General features: G+C 39.5%; 1 protein-coding gene across 1 annotated transcript in view; it reads right to left on the bottom strand.

Annotated features, from left to right (window-relative positions):
- Positions 1 to 19,853, bottom strand: part of Greb1l (growth regulation by estrogen in breast cancer-like) — a 339,057-nt gene that overhangs the window by 111,011 nt on the left and 208,193 nt on the right. The window contains exon 5 of the mRNA XM_013503842.1: positions 493 to 601. The gene's annotated coding sequence lies outside the window, so the exon portion shown is untranslated. The remainder of the gene's footprint in view (positions 1 to 492; positions 602 to 19,853) is intronic.

Below are 19,853 nucleotides of genomic sequence, written 5' to 3'. Positions count from 1 at the left end.
AAACACTAACTCTAAATGCTCAATTCTAAGCAAGCTTCTGGTTTTCTTTGACATGGAAGGAGAAAAAGCAGTATGATTTTTTTTCCATTTCTAAATGAAAAGCCTTCTGAAATAGCAGAAAAACCTCAAATTTGTTATAACATGCACCTCAGGATAGAGTTATGAGATACGTTTTACAGATATTTGGATTTTTTGCAGAAGCCAATCACCTAAAAGTATGTCTTAGACATTTTGAAAGATAAAATCACAACCAACAAAAGGGGAATTACAAAAACCCTGCATTCTTATTTTCTTATTTTAGGTATATATGGGAAGTAGAGAGGTGGGAAGTGGACAGGCAAACAAAGAGAAGGAAAAGAGTTGGTATAAGTATCTACTTAATCAGTGTAAGGACCAAACACAGTAGCTTTATTCATATTCTAAAAATAATTTCCTGAAACAAATTAGATCTTGAAGAAAAAAGGGGGGCAAGCATATGTAATTATACAATACCTTGGTTTATTTATTAACATTTTTGAATCATGTTCATGATTAAATTGGGCAGTCAACACTTCAGGGAGTCTGTCGCCTAGATTATAACTTGGTTAAGACTTTTTTGCACCTGTAAAAACACAAAAATATATACATAAAAACAGGAGTTAATTTTCAAGTGCATTACATTCTGTAACACAATAAACATCCACAGTTCTACAAAGATCAGAATTCAAAATTAATGATCAAAGCTTTATGCAACTCCCTATACATCGTAATTGGCAAATACACAAATATTCTTCCTTCCTAAATATTCCCCAAATAATCACTAGTTATGTACACCGAAAAATAATTTCTGTTTCTGTTATTCTTAAGGTTTTCCCCACTAAACTTACATTTAGTGAATGCAGTCATTGAATTAGTATGTCTAATCTGTACTTTTTGGCAGGTGTTACCATAATGGTAATAGCCCATAGAATATTTTTGGTTTTTGTAATGAAATTATTTTTATACTTTTTGAAATTAATGCTTTATTTCCAAGAAAAAGACTCCAATAAGAAAAAGAGCTACTGTTTCCTAACCTTTAAAGAGTATATTCCTAGAAGATAGTGAATTAATTATAATTACATATAGTTGGTTGAAAATTATAGTGTCCCTATGATTTTCTCCACTTACGTAGATTATGGTCAGTATTGACCACTGCATGGAAAAATCAGATACATAAAGAATAAAGTAAAATAAAAACTATTTGTCATTGATTTTTATACATAGCTTAGAAGTGGTTCTAGGCTTATGGAACTGTGTCTAAAAAAGAAAACAAAAGGATGTTTCTAACAATGTAGTAATTTCAATGTGTACATTTTTAGCACTAAAATGCTTGAAGTAATGTTAACTTATGGTTCCTAAAAAACCTGATTTTTATTTTATTTTATTTTATTTTTAAGCTAACTTGAGAGAAAAGGACAATTTTAGATTTTGGCACACAAAAAAATTATCTTTATCTTACCTCTCTTACTGTTGCAGAATGTCTTCGGGCAAAAGAGTAATTTAAAATGCAGGACCTAGATTTTCAAACTCACGTATTTCCCATCCACCCGCACACAGAGAGACATCCTTCCTGAGCCAGGGGTCTCGCTGCCTACATCCAAACCTAAGATTACCCCATATGGTCAGCAAGGTCAAACTGATTACTGCCAATGAAAACTATATGACTCCATAAGGACCATAATGATTAAAAAAAAAATAAAAGCCAGTAATCCAATTCCAATTCTTTGGAGTCTAAAATTGCTAATTTTTGGCCACGTGCTGAACACTTCACCTGCTAGTAATGACATTTTTGTATTTTCTTCTAATTACACTCGAAGCTAAGACCTTTGGCCCTGGGCCACAGACCCCTATTCAGGCTGCACACATTCTCTTAAACGACCTGATCCTTTGTTGTCACTCTGACTCTTTCATCTATTATTTACACCCATAGAGAAGAGAGATACTCTCCCATTTGTATAGCTTAAAGCTTCTAATCATCTTAATTTCTTTACCTTTCAACCTATAGTCTTTCTCATAGTCAAATGCCAAAAAGTTTGATGAAATCATTTTTTCCCTCAATTACATTGCCCTCCGTTCCCTTCTCTCACTCACAGCCAGCCTCCCTCCCTGCTTCCTGTCTTACACAGAGACTGCATCAGCACGGATGTACAAATTTTGACCTTCACTAAGAAAATGAGTATCATATAAATCTTAACTTGTTCTAAAAGATCAACAACAATTATATTTCTTTCTTTGACCAAAGAGCCCAGGAAATGAAGCGGGAGGTTACTTCAGATAACTTAAAATCTCCCCCGCCTCCTTCTAAGCAGCACAGAATTTCAGGATTCTCCTGTGAAAACGCCAAAAACCATTCCGAACACAGTGAAGAGGTCAGTTACGTGGCCGAAACTTTTCAAACATCTTAACATCTACAACTGCTCTGTTGCTTACAAAAAAGAGAGGAAAGAAGACAAAAGAGAAAATAAAATAGAAAAATCGAGGGTCAATTTTGAATTTAATCTTCACAACATTTAAAGACTGCTGCACTAGTTCGCCAAGCAGCAAAATCCTCATATATAAGACATCCCCTATCATTACTTTCTTCCCAACACTTTTCCCAGACTTTTCAAAAATGTCCAAACGTTCTGCAAACCCGGAGCACAGAATTGTTTACCATGACGCGGAAGCCTCCCTCAGATCGCGACAGCCACCAGGAGATCCTGATTCCCAAGACGTTGGTACAATGACATCTGACCCATCTCTGCTCTCTCTTCCTCTATCGCTCGGCTTACCCTTGATTTCTAACAGTGCCTCCTTGGTGCCCGTCCCTCTGCAGACCCTTAAGCCCCTTGTCTTTTCTTATTTTCACCATTTGCTTCAACCAGCAGTTCACTGGAGACCCATCCATCTTGCACTGCCTAAAGTGACAGATGCTCTCAGGCCCGACCACACTGCTGAGTGAACAAAAGATAACATCACCTCCAGGAACTCCAGAGAGAAATACAACAGCAACCTTAAGACAGGGGCTGACTTGACAGACACTGGACCATAAACCTCTTCTAAGTGAAAAAGAAAACAACTGCCACACACACAAAAAAAATCTGACACAATCAAAGGCAGAAAAGAGTGATTATTTGTGGATTGCCTTTTCACTCTGTAACTCACTTTTCTCCCCAGTGCTTTTATATGGGGCAATTAACTTGCCAAGAGGCAAAAGAAGTTCTTGGGAAAAGATGCCTTTCTCAAGTATCTTCTTTTATTCAACAATATTCAAAGTGAAATTCATTCACATGTGTGGTTCAGGAAATCTAAGGCTTCGATTTAGCATTCTTAAGCCTGACCCTTGTTTGCATAAAGCAATATCTGGACTCAGAAATGCTGACTTAGTTCCACTGCTGTGAAAGGCACACACATGCTTTGCAAATTAAAAACACATTAGAAATTTAAAAAGCAGCATGTGACACAATGTCAACAATATGTATGGCTCATAAAAAAAAAGTTCACCATTCATTCATCAGCCAGCCAGCCTCCAACTTGGGCTAAAAAAGACAGTGAACAGGAGGATTCTGGGAAGGACTGCAGCTCTCTCCTAACAAAGGAAAGGTCATATGAACATCTCCCAGTCTCAAACTAACGACAGAGGAGGCTACAGATGCAGGGGACTCTGTCTGATGCCATCTCGGATTTGGGCTTTTGTTGTTTTTTTCAAGCGTCTTATTTAACATCATCATAAAGCAACAGGAAATAAACAGATCTCTAACACCTAGAATACATGAAGGGAAAATTCTGGAGAACATAAAAGCAAAAAACACTAAGCCGGAGGTCAGTTAAGAACACTGTCTGATCAATGTTAATTATGGAGATTAACAGCCCATTTTTATAATGGACACCAAGCAACACAGAGGAAAATCTCTGTTACAGCAAGATACATTATCATTCTCAAAAAATGGCAAGTAAGGCAAATATATGTTACGTCTAGAGCCAAAATAATGAAGAAAAGTCCATCAATGTTTCAAAGCAGAAATATGAGCATTTATAATGGCATTTATTTAGTAAAAGCATTTTATTTTTTCTTTAGAATTCTGTACTCAGAGCCTTTAAGTTAGTTATAATATTTTTTTGGAATAACTAATGACTCTTCTCAGCTCCATTTTCCAAAAAATATATAAATTTAACAAATATTTTGTTTCTTGTGTTTGAATTATTTGGGGGTAAAAAATTTTCAACTTAATAAGTCAGCATCCTATATTTAAACATTTTTTATGTCTCCCTTATTTCCTCATGCACTTCAGTGTGTCTCTACAGATAAGACGCCACAATATTTCCTAAGTTGAGGATTTTCTGGTTTTGGTTTTGGTTTTTGGCTGTCAAAGCAGAATGGATACAAGATAAATAAACGAAAAGGGACAACTGCATAACTCAGTGGAAAAGGATTAAATAATTACAGAATGTTTATCATTTTGTAAGTTCTAGTACGGACTTGATCTTTACCTAGAAGACTTTGTTTAACACACAGTGGCCCAAAGTAACCCTCCCCGAACTACTGATCCAGCGCTCCCAAACTGTGGCCTTCACACGAAGAGAGACGTGGCCTTGAAATGACAGCCCCACGGCAGAAGGCTCAAGAAAGGATCCAATTAAATTATCTACTCTTAAACACAATAGAATCAATATGCACGCAGAGAAAAAGTACACCCCTGTAGAAAGTTCTTCCGGCCTGACTGATCAAAAACAAAACAAAACTTTCCTTTTTTAAAGGCTCTTCCAGATCACAGTCAGTGCCAGAAATCCACACAGGAAAAAAATCCATCAAAATTAAACCCTAAAAGGGTTTACCCTTCACCATCCTATTTGCACTTCAAAACCCTGTTAGTCCTTCAGTTAAACCCCAGGGCTGAACCATTTCAATAATAAGAGAGGTGGCCAGAGGTGATTTATCTCCCATTTGGCTTCTGGACAGAGCTGTAACGTCTAGGAAGCTTCCCTTCCCTGACTCATCCCTCCCCCAAGCCTCCGCCTTCGTTTGTACAGCCTTGGATCTGCAATCCGCGCAAACAACTCCGAGGCCCTTCCAATCAGATGCAAGAACAGTCTGTAACTCAAGATTTGGGTAAATTTTCTTGGCGGTGATTTCGCAAAATGGAATGCTGCTGAGTAATCAGAGCACTGCAAACGCCAGGTTAAACTGCAGGTTCCCTTTGTAACGAGGGGGGAAGGAGAGAAACTTCTTCACTGCAGCCTGTCCTCACACATGCTCACTGTTACCTGAACTTTTTAAACCTTTCCCATCTTACGCCCTCACAGGCTCTCCCTTTGGACCGTGTTAGCCAACTTTCTGCAGTGCGGCGTTAGTCTGACTTTAAATCCCTGCAGTGTAAAATATTTTTTAAAATACAAAAACCTGGAGATTTCACAGGTCACAGGCTCCTGGGTCAAAAGGACCTATAAACAGATATTCTTAGACCATTATGATTCAACTGATTTATTCTATCCTTATTATCAAATATGTATTATAATTATTGCCCTGCAATTTTCTGCTAGTAAAAGAAACACTGAACAATGTTCACAGTTATTTAAATTAGGTCCCCAAAGTCGGCAAATGTGAAACACAGCGGTTATTTCTTTAAAAACAGAGGGTTTTTGGTGTGTGGCATTAGCTGTCTGTTTCATAATTATAAATAAAAACAGTATGCATTTCCCCCTATCTGTTCACTTTTTTGTTTTATTTAAACGAGAGCTCATTTTTCTGGTTGATTCTGATAAATTCCATCTACATGCTGTATTAATAAGCTGCACAAAATAATTCTGGTAGTGATTACAATTTTATAAGTTGAAAATTTTTTGAGTTTATTTCACTAACTTCATAATTTTAGAGATTCCAAAAGAAATGTAATTCATTTCATTTTTTAAGTATATAAACTTTATTTTAAAAATTTTATTAGTATATCTTTGCAATACATAATAATTACATTCATTGTGAGGAGTTGGGAAATATATTTCATTTTAAAACTACCATCAGTTAATAAAATCTTATAACTAAGAAAAATAATATATGGCTGATAGTAAACATAAGAAATACAAATTTTTGTCAACTGACAGGGATTATTTATGTTTTGGGAGTCGTTTATCAATAAAAATCATTTAAAAACCTACCACAAACTTTATGTGAGCCTTATGCATATTTTTCATTTTCAGAGCCTGAAATACCACAAATTTTAGAAAAACCAAGCTTCTTAGAAAATTACTTACTGTGTGCTACCAGATCAAGAAATCTCAGATGTATATTTGAGGTGACATAAAAATTCAAATTGTGTATCTTAAGCCAGATAAAACAAGCAACTGAAAACTAAGGGACATGAAATTCTGGGGGGAGGCATGAATTTTTATATCACTGAAGCAAACTTTGTCATTAATAATATTTACAAAAAGCAAATTTCTTATCCTAGCACAGGATATAAAAAAAAAGCTTTCCTCAGAGAATCAACAAAAGTAATTGATCCACCAGAGAGGAAATATTCAATCTCCATTAAATATTTATTAGCACAATAGATTGTGAGGCACCATTTAGACCTAAAAGAAATAGCTCCTGTGAGGTGGGAGGGCTAAATGCAGAGGGGGCCGTTCTCAAGATGGAACCGCGCTTCAAAATGACAACGCTAAAAACCAGAGATGTGCTATAAAGTATATGCTACAACTTTGAAATCCGATCGCAAAGTAAGGAGTACTTAAGGGAGTATTACCTTTAGGAAGATCTGACTGAGTACGCCACTTGATTTCCTATTAATGGAGCATAATAAAGTTTGTATATGCAAGATCTACAGCTCCCAACTCTACCAAGTTGCCATCTTTCCTGGGCCTCAATTTCCTTAGCTGCAAAAGGAGGAGGTAGGTGGGGATACAGCTCAGGGGAACAGCGCCTGCATGGCAAGTGCAAGGTCCTGAGTTCGACTCCCAGTACCAAAAAAAAAAGGAGGAGGGAATTAAAAGTAATATACAGTATTTAGATTGAAAACAATATATTGGGCCCTGCAGCTGACATAATCTCATATATGGAAAACCCTAGGACTCCACCAAAAAATTGTTCGATCTAATAAATTCAGTGAAGCTGAGGCAAAGGCCACAAAACCAGCCTACAAAAATTAGTGGCTGTTTTGCTTGCTTGTTTATGAGGTAGGCCCTGGCTATGTAGTTCAGGGTGGTTCTGAACTCACGATGTAGCCCAGGTTGGCCTCGAACTCACAGTGATCTTCCTACCTCAGCCTTCCAAGCGCTGGGCTTACAGGCATGTGCCACTATGCCAGCTAGGCGGCATCTTTATACACTAATAATAAACAATCAAAAAAGAAATGAAGGAAACACTCCCATTTACTATAACAACAAAATTAAATAGGAATAAAGTCAACCAACAAAGTGGAAGATCAGTACACTAAAAACTGTAAAACACTGGTGGATACTATTAATACAAATAAATGGAAAGACATTCTGTGTTCACGGGCTGGAACAATTAATATTGTTAAAATGCCCACGTTAGTCAAGGTGGTTTCCAGATTCAATACAATCACTATCAAAATTCCAGCATTTTTCACAGAAAGAGAAAAATCAGTCCAAAAATTTGTATGGAGCCACAAAAGACTCTAAACAGCCAAATAAATCTTGAGAAAAAAAACAAAAAAGTCTGGAGGCATTGCCCCCCCGACTTCAAAATTGACTACAAAATCGTAATCAAAGCAGCATGGTATTGACATAAAAACACTGATATGAAAATAGAAAGCTCAGAAATAAATTCATGCTTCACCATCAACTGGTTCCCAACAAAGATGACAAGAACACACAACAGAGAAGAGACTGTCTCGAACTAATAAATACATGGTGTTGGGAATACTGGATATCCACATGTAAAAAATGAAATTAGACCTTTACCTCACACCATATCCAAAAATCAACTCAAAATGGATTAGAACTTAAATGTAAGACCTGGAATTACAAAACTACTTCAAAAACAAACAGAAGAAAAGTTCCATGACACTGGTTTGGGCAATAGTCTTTTATGTTTTGTTTTGTTATGTTTTGTTTTGTTTTAAGTAAGATTCCAGCTGGGTGTGGTGGCACATGTCTATAATCCCAGTGCTTGGGAGGCTGAGGCAGGAGGGTCGCTGAAGGTTTGAGGTCAGCCAGGGCTACAAAGTGAGTTCAAGGCCATCCTGCACTACACAGTGAGACTGGTACCCAGCCGAAATATACATATGATTCCAAAAGCATAGGTAACAAAATCAAATTGACAAATTACATGAAATTTAAAAGCTTCTCCACAGCAAAGGACAATCAACAGAGACAGCCTACAGAATGAGAGAAAATATCTGTAAACTATATATTCGGTAAGGAGTTAAAATCCAAAATACATGGAGCTCAAACAACAGCAGCAAGACAAATAAACTTCATTTAAAAATGGGCAAAGAACCTGAGTAGGTTCCCAAAAGGAAACATACAAATGCTAATAGGTACATGAAGTGCTCAGTATCATAATCACCAGGGAAATGCAAATTAAAACCACAAGGAGATATCACCTCACACCTGCTACAGTGGCTTTTACGGAAAAGATGAATGACAACAAGTACTGGAGAGGATGTGAGAAGAGGGAGCCCTTGCACACTGTTGGTGGGGATGTAAGTTCGTGGAGTTAGTATGGAGAAAGCATGGCGGTTCCTCAAAATATTAAAATCAGCACGATCACATATGATCCAGCGATCCCACTGTTACTAGTTATACAGTGTCTCCTTTTAGCCACAGCTTCGGTCACTTTCGGCAATTTCAGTGACCACTGCTCAACCAAATCAGAAACTACTGAGTGGAAATTTCTCCACATAAAATAATTCATAATTTTTACACAGCTTTTCAATAATATATTCTTATAGTTGTTCTATTTTATCAATAGGCTAGCTGGGCGTGGTGGCGCACGCCTGTAATCCCACCACTCGGGAGGCTGAGGCAGGAGGATCGTTGTGAGTTCGAGACCAGCCTGGGCTACCAAGTGAGCTCAAGGCCAGCCTGAACTGTATAGTGAGACCCTGTCTCAAAAAGACCAAAGCAAAAAATTTTTATCAATTGGCATTGATAAGCTCTTACTGTTATAATGTATAAACTTTATCACAGACATGTATATACGGGAAAAACTATAGCACACACAAACAGTCCCCAAATCATGATGAGTTGACTTAACAACTTTTTGACTTTATAATGATATGAAAGCAATACACATGGTAGAAACTGTATTTGGAATTTGGATCTTTTACAGGATAGCAATATGCAATACAATGCTTTCTTGTGGTGCTGGGAAGATGCAGAAAGCCAGAGCACCCAGCAAGCCACGCTGTTACAAGAGTAAATAACCTACGCTGTACAGCGCACTGTGTTCCTGAGCTGTGATGTTTGGTGTGTACCAAACATATTTTCAGCTTACAATAAAGGGTTTGCTGAGATGTAACCACATCGTATGTTGAGGAGAATCTGTATAGTACTATTTGCAGTTTTAAGTATCCATTGAGAATCTTAGAATATATCCCCTGTGCATAAGGGAAGAGATTATACATATATATCTCCAAAGAAAATGAAATTAGTATCTTGAAGACATGTCTGCACCCCTATGTCTACTATAGCTTCATTCCCAGTAGCCAAGATATAGAATCACCCTAAATATCCATCAGTGGATCAATGGGTAAAGAAAATGTGTGTGTGTGTGTGTGTGTGTGTGTGTGTGTGTGTGTGTGTGTGTGTATAGATATATACACACACACACACACAGAATGGAATACTATTCAGCTTTAAAAAAGAAGGAAATTGGGACAACTTGAATGAACGTGAACCTGGAGGACATTAAATCAAATGAAACAGCAAGACAGAAAGATAAATGCCACATCATCTCACTTACATGTGAAACCTGAAAAAGTCAAATTTAGAAGCAGAGTGGTTGCCATAGACTGGGCTTGGGGGAGGGAGGACTGGGGAGGGTCAATCAAAAGATACAAAACTTTGGTCAGGAGAAATAAGTTCAAGATATCTACTGTATAATATGGTGATGACAGTTAATTTCAGGGTACTGTGTACTTGCATATTGCTAAGAGAATTTTTAAAACTTTTTTTTTTTTGCAGTGCTGGGAATTGAACTCGAGGCCTTTTGCGTGCTAGGGCAATACTTCACCACTGAGCCGAAGCCCTTAAGAGCAGGTTTTAAGAGTCCTCACCACAAAGTACCCATAATAAGGTAATGGCTGTGCTAGTTCTCCTGACTTAGCTATTCTGCAGTTATACATATCTTAAAACGTTATGCTACATACCATATATATATATATATATATATATATATATATATATATATATAATTTACTGTGTTAATTAAAAGAAGACATGCTTTGAAAAACACTATGGAAGCAAGGGAAGAAATCCCCTTCACAACTCAACCAGGAAAATATCTAAGAGTCATCTAAATGACAGATCTGTAGTATCATTTTTTTAATTTTCAAACTTCATTAGGTCATTTAAATAAAAACTTATGCACACAGAGAAAAATTTACTAGGCTACTTAAAGAGAAACCTAATCAGTAAAAATGCGCATTTCTCAAAACATGATAAACTTACACAATTCTAATAAAGACAATAGTTTTTTTCGTGGAATTTTACTAAATAAAACATCCATAAATCTGTAAGGAAGATTATCAAAGAGAAAATGAGGAAAAAAATCTTTACAGAAAGTCTATGCGGGGAGCTGAATCAGAGCCGTCTTAGACCATATTATGAAGAAAGAACTTTAGGTCATTAAAACCCTTCTCACTAACCCTAGCGACACTTTTGAGCTCCCACTGAGCATGCCTGTAGGGTACGTTCTGGAAACCCCTTCCCTTCTGCCGGGTTCCACGTCACTGGATTCCAGCTCTCCTCGTCCGGATAACTGCTTCTCAGTCTCCTCTGCACACCAGCTCCACAGGGCTTGGTCTGGGGAACCATGGCGGTCCCCAGGGAGTTGCACCTCCTGCAAGCCCCACCTGCCATAAATCAGAGCCGGCTTGTCTAATCAATAAAATGCTGAACAAGGGACAATGTATGGCTTCCGAGGTCACAGAAGATCCTGCAGCCTCTGCCTTAATCTCTCGGACTGCTTGCTCTGAAGGAAGCACGTGCTGTGAGGGCCTTCGCACACCTCTGAGGAAGGGCCTTTGTGCGCAGCAGTTGGGGCCCCTTAAGCCAGCACCAACTTAACCTCATTCTCCTACAGTGCAAATGAATTCATGTCAACCCTTTGCCGAAAACCTTCAAGAGTTTACACTGTTCTTAGTATAAAAACCAGTATCCCTAGTACCCTTGCTCATGCTCCGGCTTTATCTTGCACTGTTCTGTTCCTAAACATCTTGCTCTAGCAACACTGATCAACCTTTAACCACTTACATTCCCTGACTGCGTTAGCACCACCACTGCACCTTTTACTTTTGCCTTCTTCACTGAAGGTCTTAACTCCAGCACGGCTCCTCATCACCTCAGTCCTTGACTGCCAGTCCTCACAGAGCCGCGCGCATCTCCCTCCTGACAATCAGGGAACGCGTTCCTGACGTACACAGTGGCCTGTATGATTCTTCACATTCGTCACCCCCACGAGAGCCTGAGCTCTGTGACAGCAGGATCACAGAACCTCCTGTGATAGTCTCCAACACAGCAGGCACTCAGAAATATTTTTTGAATAATTTAATATACTGACAGGGCTGGTCAAAAAGTGGAAAATCCATTGGGTACATTCCCAAAACGCTTTCTTAAAATTGAGTCATTGTAAAATAATGAGAAGGACACATTTTCATTTAATGATTTTGAAATAATGATCAACATTAAGAAACACATATTAGACACTAAAAATAAATTCCAGAGAGAATAAGATTGAATTTAAATGTTTATACATAAATATGTTTACACATCCACCTACAGCAACTATTAAAAACTAGGAAGAGGGGCTGGGGATTTAGCTCAGCGGCACAGCGTCTGCCCGGCAAGCACAAGGTCGTGAGTTCGATTCCCGGTACCGGAAAAAAACCAAAAAACCAAAAAAAAAAAAAAACAACTAGGAAGATACAGATCTATTATACAGGTTTTTATCACACATATTATCATAGGGAGAGGTTAGTTTTCTAAGCCTAGAAATCACAAAAACTGGCAGAATTGAGTAATGAAAATATAAAACATTCGTGTATTAAACACCTAAAACAAATGAAATGAAAAAATGATCAACTAAGAAAGATGTTTCTAGTGAAGAGTGTTTATTATGCATAAATAGTATAAAACATTAGTACTCCCAACCCTGAGAACAACTTCATATTCCAACAATAGGGAAGTGGTTAAGTATATACAGCAGTAGCAATAAGCACTACCATTTAGTGAACACCTACCATATGCCTTGAATATACCACCTCATTTAATAGTCAAAAGTTCATCCATAGGTGGAATACTCTAAGAAGTATATTTTTGACATATAAATATATTTATAATACATGAAACAGAGAATGCTTTAAAAGCAATATTGTTCCACTACTGTAAGGAAAAATATATAAATAACCTAGTAAGGTAAAAGATACAAGTCTAAACATTGTGATATCAATGACATTATAGTGGCTGATATAATTACAGGAGTTTTTCCATTTATGCAGATTTTATTTTCCAGATTGTGTGACTGCAGTACTGGGGGTTGACTACAGAACCCTCATACTGACTGACTTTCCCAGTTCTTCTCTTATTTTTTCAGACAGGACCTCACTAGGTTACTAAGTGGTGCAGGCTGGACTCAAACCTGCCACCCACTGCATCAGTCTTTCAGTGTGCTGGGATTACAGGCGTGAACCACCAAACCCAGCTGAAGGTGTTTCTTTAAAAATTTAAGCACACTGCAAACTCAACCCCTGTATCTTTTATTATTATCATCATCATCACTATTCTTATTGACTTTGCACATTAGATATTGCAAAATACTGACTTTCTTACCTAACATACCTTATTTATTTATTTATTTATTTATTTATTTATTTTCGTTTTGTTTTTTTGAGACAGGGTCTTGCTATGTAGTTCAGTCTGACCTTAAACTCACTATGTAGCTCAAGCTGCACTCGAATTTGTGGTGATCCTCTTGCTTCAGCCTCCCGAGTACTGGGATTACAGGTGTGCACCACCACGCCCGGCTTCACATCAGAGATTTATTAGGTAAATGTACAGTGATAAATACAGTTTATGAATGTTCATATAGTAAAAGCTATGTAAACACTACAATTTGTTTTTAATCTTCTTCCTGTATGTTTACCATCCCAAGCCAGTGAATTTGTTATGTATATGTACAAATTGCTTGTTTTTGTGGTGTTCTGCAGAAACTTTCCACAATGATACAGGAAGTAGTCTGAAATGGATAACCTCTAGAATGAAACACACATTTTACAACCAAATGTTTGAAAAGTTATGAATAGTCTTTCTGTGCTGGTTTAAATCTATCACCTCTCACACGTACCCAAATATAGTATTAATTTCTATCAACTTAACTTTGTTGCATTTCTGCACAAATAAGCCTGCGTCCAGCTCTGTGCCTGTGTCTTATTTGATTTTAATTTTTGGTACTGTGAACCTAACTCAGAACCTTGCACTTGCTAGGCAGGAACTTGTGCCCTGAGCTACATCCTCAGCCTGTGCCTTTATTAAAGTGGTCCATCTTTCTCAATTTTTTAGCTGTTCTTCTTATCTTACTTTGCTCACTTTTAACTTTTTCCTTGTAACCCCTTGTTATCTACCATGGTTGTGGGGCAAAGATTTGGCAGATAAGAAACAATGTCATTAAATTATTTTAAAGATAAAACCTAATTATATTGAATTTTTGTGAAAATTGTATCTCCGTGTTTCAACAAGAGTATTCCTATTTTAATGGTTTTTTTTAAAAGTTCTACCTTTTAACTTTTTTAATAGATAATATACTTAGCTGCTTAAATACCTGGAAATGTAGGATTTTGAGTGCTCCCAACACAAAGAAATGACAAATGTCTGGGGTGACAGCTAGTTATCCAGATCCAATCACTACCCACTGCATTCGTGTATTAAAACCTCACATGGTACTTCGTAAATATGTATAACTATGTGTCAGCAAAAAATAAAAATGTGCAGTTTTCATTCATTTTTCTAGTTCTTGGCTTTATTAACGATTTATGAGAGTTTATATATTAAGGAATTTTATCCCCTGTGTGTAAGTTACAACATTTTCCCTCAATTTGCCAAAAGTTTTGACTTTGACTATGCTTGTATTTGTTACTTTTTCATGCACTTTTAATTTTTATTCATTTATTTTTTAGTATGGAGAAGCCTGCTGAGGGTCTTGTGCATGCTAAGCAAGTGCTTCTACACTGAGCTACACCCTAGTCCTCAGTTTCAACTTTGTTGTTGTTGTTGAGACAAGGTCTCACTATGTAGTCTAGGTTGGCCTTGACCTCACTATGGAGCCCGGGCTGACCTTGAACTCACACAGATCCTCCTGCCTCAGCCCCTGGATGCTGGGATTACAGGTGTGCGCCACCACACCCTGCTCAGTTTTAACTTTTAATAATTGAATTTGTAATTAAAACATGAAGCAGGTGTATAGAAACATAGATCCCTTTACCTGAGTAATCACAAATAATCTGCGTAAGCCAGCGTTGTATTTCCTAGAGGTCTGAAGAAAGCAAAGCAGCAGAGTAGAAGGGGAAAGGGATGTGAAATAACTATCTGAATAAACACTATCCCTAAAGACGCTATTTTCCCATTTAGAAAAGAAAGCAAACACCGCTGGTTTATTGATTATCTGCGAGGGGAACAAAGCACATGTTTTCCTCATGCCCGTCCTCTCTGTTACTGTAACTTGGGCAGAAACCCAGAACCCACCCTCACCTCCCTCACCTCCGAACAGCACGGGTGGTGAGGGAGAATCAGTAAGACGGGTTTGAAGTCGCCACCAGGAGCTTGCGTTCCCACACCAACCCTCTTCCCACTTCCCATAAATGCTCTACCTTTGTTTAATCCACTAAAGAAAACCTGTGATCCAGTCAGTTGTTTCTTGTCATTTTTGCTGGTGACTCCCACATCCACATCGGGGGCTACACAATATTTTCTGAGTTGCTGTCTTCAAATTAGAAAGGTCTGTAGAACGCCACCTTTGTATTCTGCTCTCCCCTCAATCTCAAAATGTCAACTCATGTCCAAAGTCAATACCCCCAAAACAAAGCTCACTATGTAGTATTAGAGTGAAAGTCATTTCGATTCCCTGGTCACATGATTTTAATCTTTTACTCACCTGGGAAATATGTGAACTGTACCGGGAATAATGATAAAGCCCAGCCCTAATCTCAAAGAGATCCCAATCCAGAGGGACGGCAGATCTGTACATGAATAAGGACTCTCCAGAAATAAGAACAAACTGCTACAAAAGCTTAGAGGACGCAGCAACTCTCTCTGGAGAAATGGAATGCCACCACAGAAGAGGGGACGTTTTGGACGGCTTTAAAGGGTAGCATAGGAATTCATCAAACAGTCAGCGGGACCTCGGGACCTCCCAGGTCCATATGACACACTGCCAAAAACAGGGCACATCTTAGAAACACTGAGAGTGAACCACTGACTGCAGGTTGGGTTAATTCTTGGAGGGTGGGAATGAGTGGCAGCAGAAGAGAGAAACAGAAGCAGGTTGGATCCAGTCTCTAAGGGAAGTTTTATACCAAATTAGGGATCTGAAGTTAATCCTACAAATTTCAAACGCAAAATTAATCTAATTAGCCTTTTTAAAAAATAGAAGGTTGGCTGGGCATGGTGGCACACGCCTGTAAACCCAGCACTCAGGAGGCTGAGGCAGGAGGGTCTTACGAGTTCAAGGCCAGCCTGGTCTACAAAGTGAGTTCAAGACCAGCTTGAACTGCATAGCGAGACCCTGTCTCAAAAAGACCAAAAAAAAGAAAAAAAAATACAAGGTGAGTTTGGTGGACATGTGAAAGTTGGATTAGAGGCAAGAGCCAAAGTTTTTGTAAGAGCCTGGGAAGAGACAATCAGTAGGGGTAGAGGGGACAAGGGAGGGGAGGGGGGCCCTTTCGGCAGGCACTTACAACTCAGGGCTTGTTCAGGAGAGGGCACTGAACAAGCAGTCCCTGGAGACTGCAGTGCATACACAGCTGTCACCAGTCCTGGTGTGAGCACCCAGCGATTACCCAGGTAGGGAAAGTGTATCAAGTCAGAAAGCTGTGAGGAGCACTGTTATTTGCGAATCGAAGAAAGGAAGAGGAGAACCCAGCAAAGGAGATAAAGAGAGTGGTGAGGGAAGGCTGGCAACTGTGGAAACGGTAGAACGGCGGGAAGGACAATTTGGAGGAGGGACACTTGCAGAATGAGGTTCTGCCCTCAAAGAAAGAGCAACATGATGATACTGAAGAGAGGAGAGAACTCGCGCGGCAGGCCCTACACGGGGAGCGAAGAAGGAACAAGGGTGGAAGCTGCAAGGCCGGCAGACCCTCCGGGCACGGGCCCTGATGACCGCACAGGGGTTCTGTGGGCTTTGGACTATTACCTCCGAAGTTTGTGAGGCCAAGAAAGAAACTTCTAACTCGTTTAATGTTTTCTGTCATTTGCAGACAACTGTACCTGATGCAGAGAGAAGGGTTTTAGAAGAATAAGAACCTCTCAAAAGCATGAAGACAGATAATAGCACAGTGTGTTCAGAAAATGAGACCAAAACCAACCTGGTATTACAAGAGTCCCCAGTGTGGGACAGGGAGTGGTAGAAAAAAGATGGAAATGTATGTCCAGGTTTTAGGAGTTGAAACTGGATCCCACAGATCCAAAGTGGCATGAGAGCATTAAGCAAAAGAATGACAAGTACCCCTTCGTAGTGGCTCATGCCTGTAATCCCAGCTACTTGGGAGGCTGAGGCAGGAGGAGTGCAAGTTCAAGCCTGGGCAACTTAGTGACTTAGTGAAACCATCTCGAAAGAATTTAAAGGAAGGAAGGAGAGAAGGGAGGGAAGGATGGAGAGGAGGAGGAAGTGGGGAGGAAAGAAGAAAAGGCAGGCAGGAGGCAAGCAGGGTATGCAGCTCAGTATGAAAGTTCTGGGTTCAATGTCCAGGGAGAGGAGGAGGAGGGAGAGACGGAGGGAGAAGGAGGAGGAGGAGGAGGAGAAAGATGTTTGCATTTCCGCGTTGGAGAGATTCCTCTAGTGGCAGTCTGGAAAGTGTTCAGGAGGAGACGAGGATTCAGGGAGAATGCTGAGAAACGTGCGTACAGACGTCCTGGGAGACCGGGAGAGCGTCGTCTTGGAGAGACCCTCACAGCCTGGGCGGGTACAGTGACGGTGGGGATACAGAGGACAGGGAGGACCTGGGAAATATGTAGGGATTAGTGACTGATGACGTGGGGAAGTGAAGAAAACGCCTAGTTCTCCACGCGGGTTATTTCCCTCCCTCCCTACACGGAGTGGTTTAATTCAGGCACGCCGCTGCCTCGTGACGCCGTCCGCAATCACGTACAGCGCACCTTCTCTGTGTCAAGTCCTGCAGACACAAAGGTGAGCACACTGGAGAAGATCCCCGCACTGACGGATCTTCAGGGCACCAATGCCCAATGCTTCACATGCGATGCATCATTTAATCGCCAAGACACCCTGTAAGTTCTATTACTGTCCCTGTTTTTTAGATGAGATAACCAAGTCTTAGAAAGTTTAATGATTTGGTCAAGGTTACACAGCTAACTGACAAGTGGTGGAATTAGCCAGGAATCAGACATGGAACCATCTTACTCCAAAGCCATATTCTTAATCATTTGACTGTGTCAGGTGTTAAACTACCGCAAGAGTCTCCTGGCTTGAATTATGACAGCTCCCTAACTGGACACACTTTCTGCATTTGCCACATTCCAGCCATGATCATTTTTAAAAAATGCAGACTGGGAGGAATGACGGTACCTTCTCAGAGGAGACAGGGCGCTCTCAAGGTGAGGTTTTTGGATGAAAGGCAAGGCATGCAGTTCATAGATATTATTGGTTTTAAGCTGGCTGTGAAACATCCAAAGAGAGAAGGCCAGCGGGAATTTGAAAGGTGAGTCTGAAGCTCCAGGGGAAGCCAGGGTTGGAGATAAGGCAGCTGGTATTGCTAGCAGTTAGGGCTCAGCTAAAGGAAGGCAAAGCTCAGACTGACCACTCAGGCCGCCTAGGAGTGAGAGGGGCAGCCCACTGCAAAACAGGCAGTTGGATAATGGCTTGAAGAAACTGGCATTGATTTGCAGTGATCAGAGACAAGGAAGACAGACCTGTACCAAGTGCAAAGATATCATCTAGTAACACTTCGAGTGAGGGCCAATGAATGTGTAGTGACATCGGTCTCCAAGAATGGGGGATCTTCTCCAAAAGCCATCACCAATGCAAGACTAGGAACAGTTGCTCAAATTTCGTCCTACTTGCTTGCTGCTCGTCTTCAAGTCTGATTCAAGACCCTACAAGTTCCTGCAGCGCCCTGAATCTACCTTCCACTGCTATTAAACACTCATCCTGTGAGGTTCTATTAGGTCCACCTTGGCTTTGAATTTCGAACTCTTTCGTTGTTTTAATTGTTTTTATTCCCAGCAACTCACACCATATGAATTTAAGACTCGTTTCATCTCCAAGTTAGACTGTAACTTCCCTGAAGCGAAGAACTGTGGCTTAGTCATCTTTGTAGGATGATCACCCCAGTACAGCGGCTCGCATACAATGTGTCCTCGTCATTAAACATTTGTGGGGTTGGGATGACTTTAAACTGGCAGCTGCAACAGAAAAACTACCCAACTATCTAATACTAACAAGTTGGATTTTTAAGATTTCAGACTAGAAATGAATAGTCCCACCTTTTTATCCTGTTTTCCCGTTCAGAGGGAGGATGAATGCTGCCAGCCTGGTACACACCCTTCCTGTGTTTGCTGTGGGAGCTCTACGGGCACATCTATAAATTCTGTGACCATGGATAAGCTACTAAGCATTTCTGAGCTTCCCGAGTCCTTACTAGTAAAATTTAAGAGATCGAACCCAGTGATTGTCCCTTCTTGCTCTAAAATCCAAAGATTCCATGAGCCCTCCAAGGCCTTTAAACCATACTGGAAACCATGGTTATGAGATGCACAATTAAAATGTGGGCTCCATGCTTCCCTACTGGGAATGAGCAAAGTCTTCTATTATTGGGTTATAATCTACCAGCATATCACTTCTCCAATGAACACGGTAAAGTTTTGTATTTATTACTGTGACTGCTACCTATTTTAATGATAGATTTACCCCAAAATCTATTCAAGTGGCACCTTAGTTCACATTGGTAGTAAAAAAAGAAATTAGGAAGCTTATGAGGTGTCACCATGGATCTTGCATGCACCTTAACACAATCCTCTTTTTTCAGATAAGAAACCAAGAGTGCCAACGAGTTAGTTGAGATTACAGAAGTAATCTAAATAGCAGGGCTAGTGCCAAAATCAAGGCTCCAGTCTTGTAGTTTTTTTTCCCCCTAAACCACCAAATTGGTCAAAGACAAAAACAGATGAAGGTGAAATGCCAATTGGTTGAGTTTAAACAGACTTCACTTTGTTCCTTCCAGGTTCAATAATAAACAGCTCTAGGGACTAGCATGAAGGGCTGGCAAATGAAACATTCTGACCCCTAAACAAAATTGTTTGTATTTTTGTACCACAGTCAATAAATCACTTGTTGAAATTAAAGTAAATGGAAAACAAGAATTAGTAAACCCAGAACACAATTTTACTCCACTCTTTTGGAAGACAGATGAAAAAACAAAACAAAATCCCTGTGGTTCTCTTCATTA

This window comes from Chinchilla lanigera, unplaced genomic scaffold (genome assembly GCF_000276665.1).
Source record: "Chinchilla lanigera isolate Chin_1 unplaced genomic scaffold, ChiLan1.0 scaffold00001, whole genome shotgun sequence".
Classification (NCBI taxonomy): Eukaryota; Metazoa; Chordata; class Mammalia; order Rodentia; family Chinchillidae; genus Chinchilla; species Chinchilla lanigera.
Note: the sequence above shows the minus strand (reverse complement) of the source record. Positions and strands in the feature narration are given on the sequence as shown.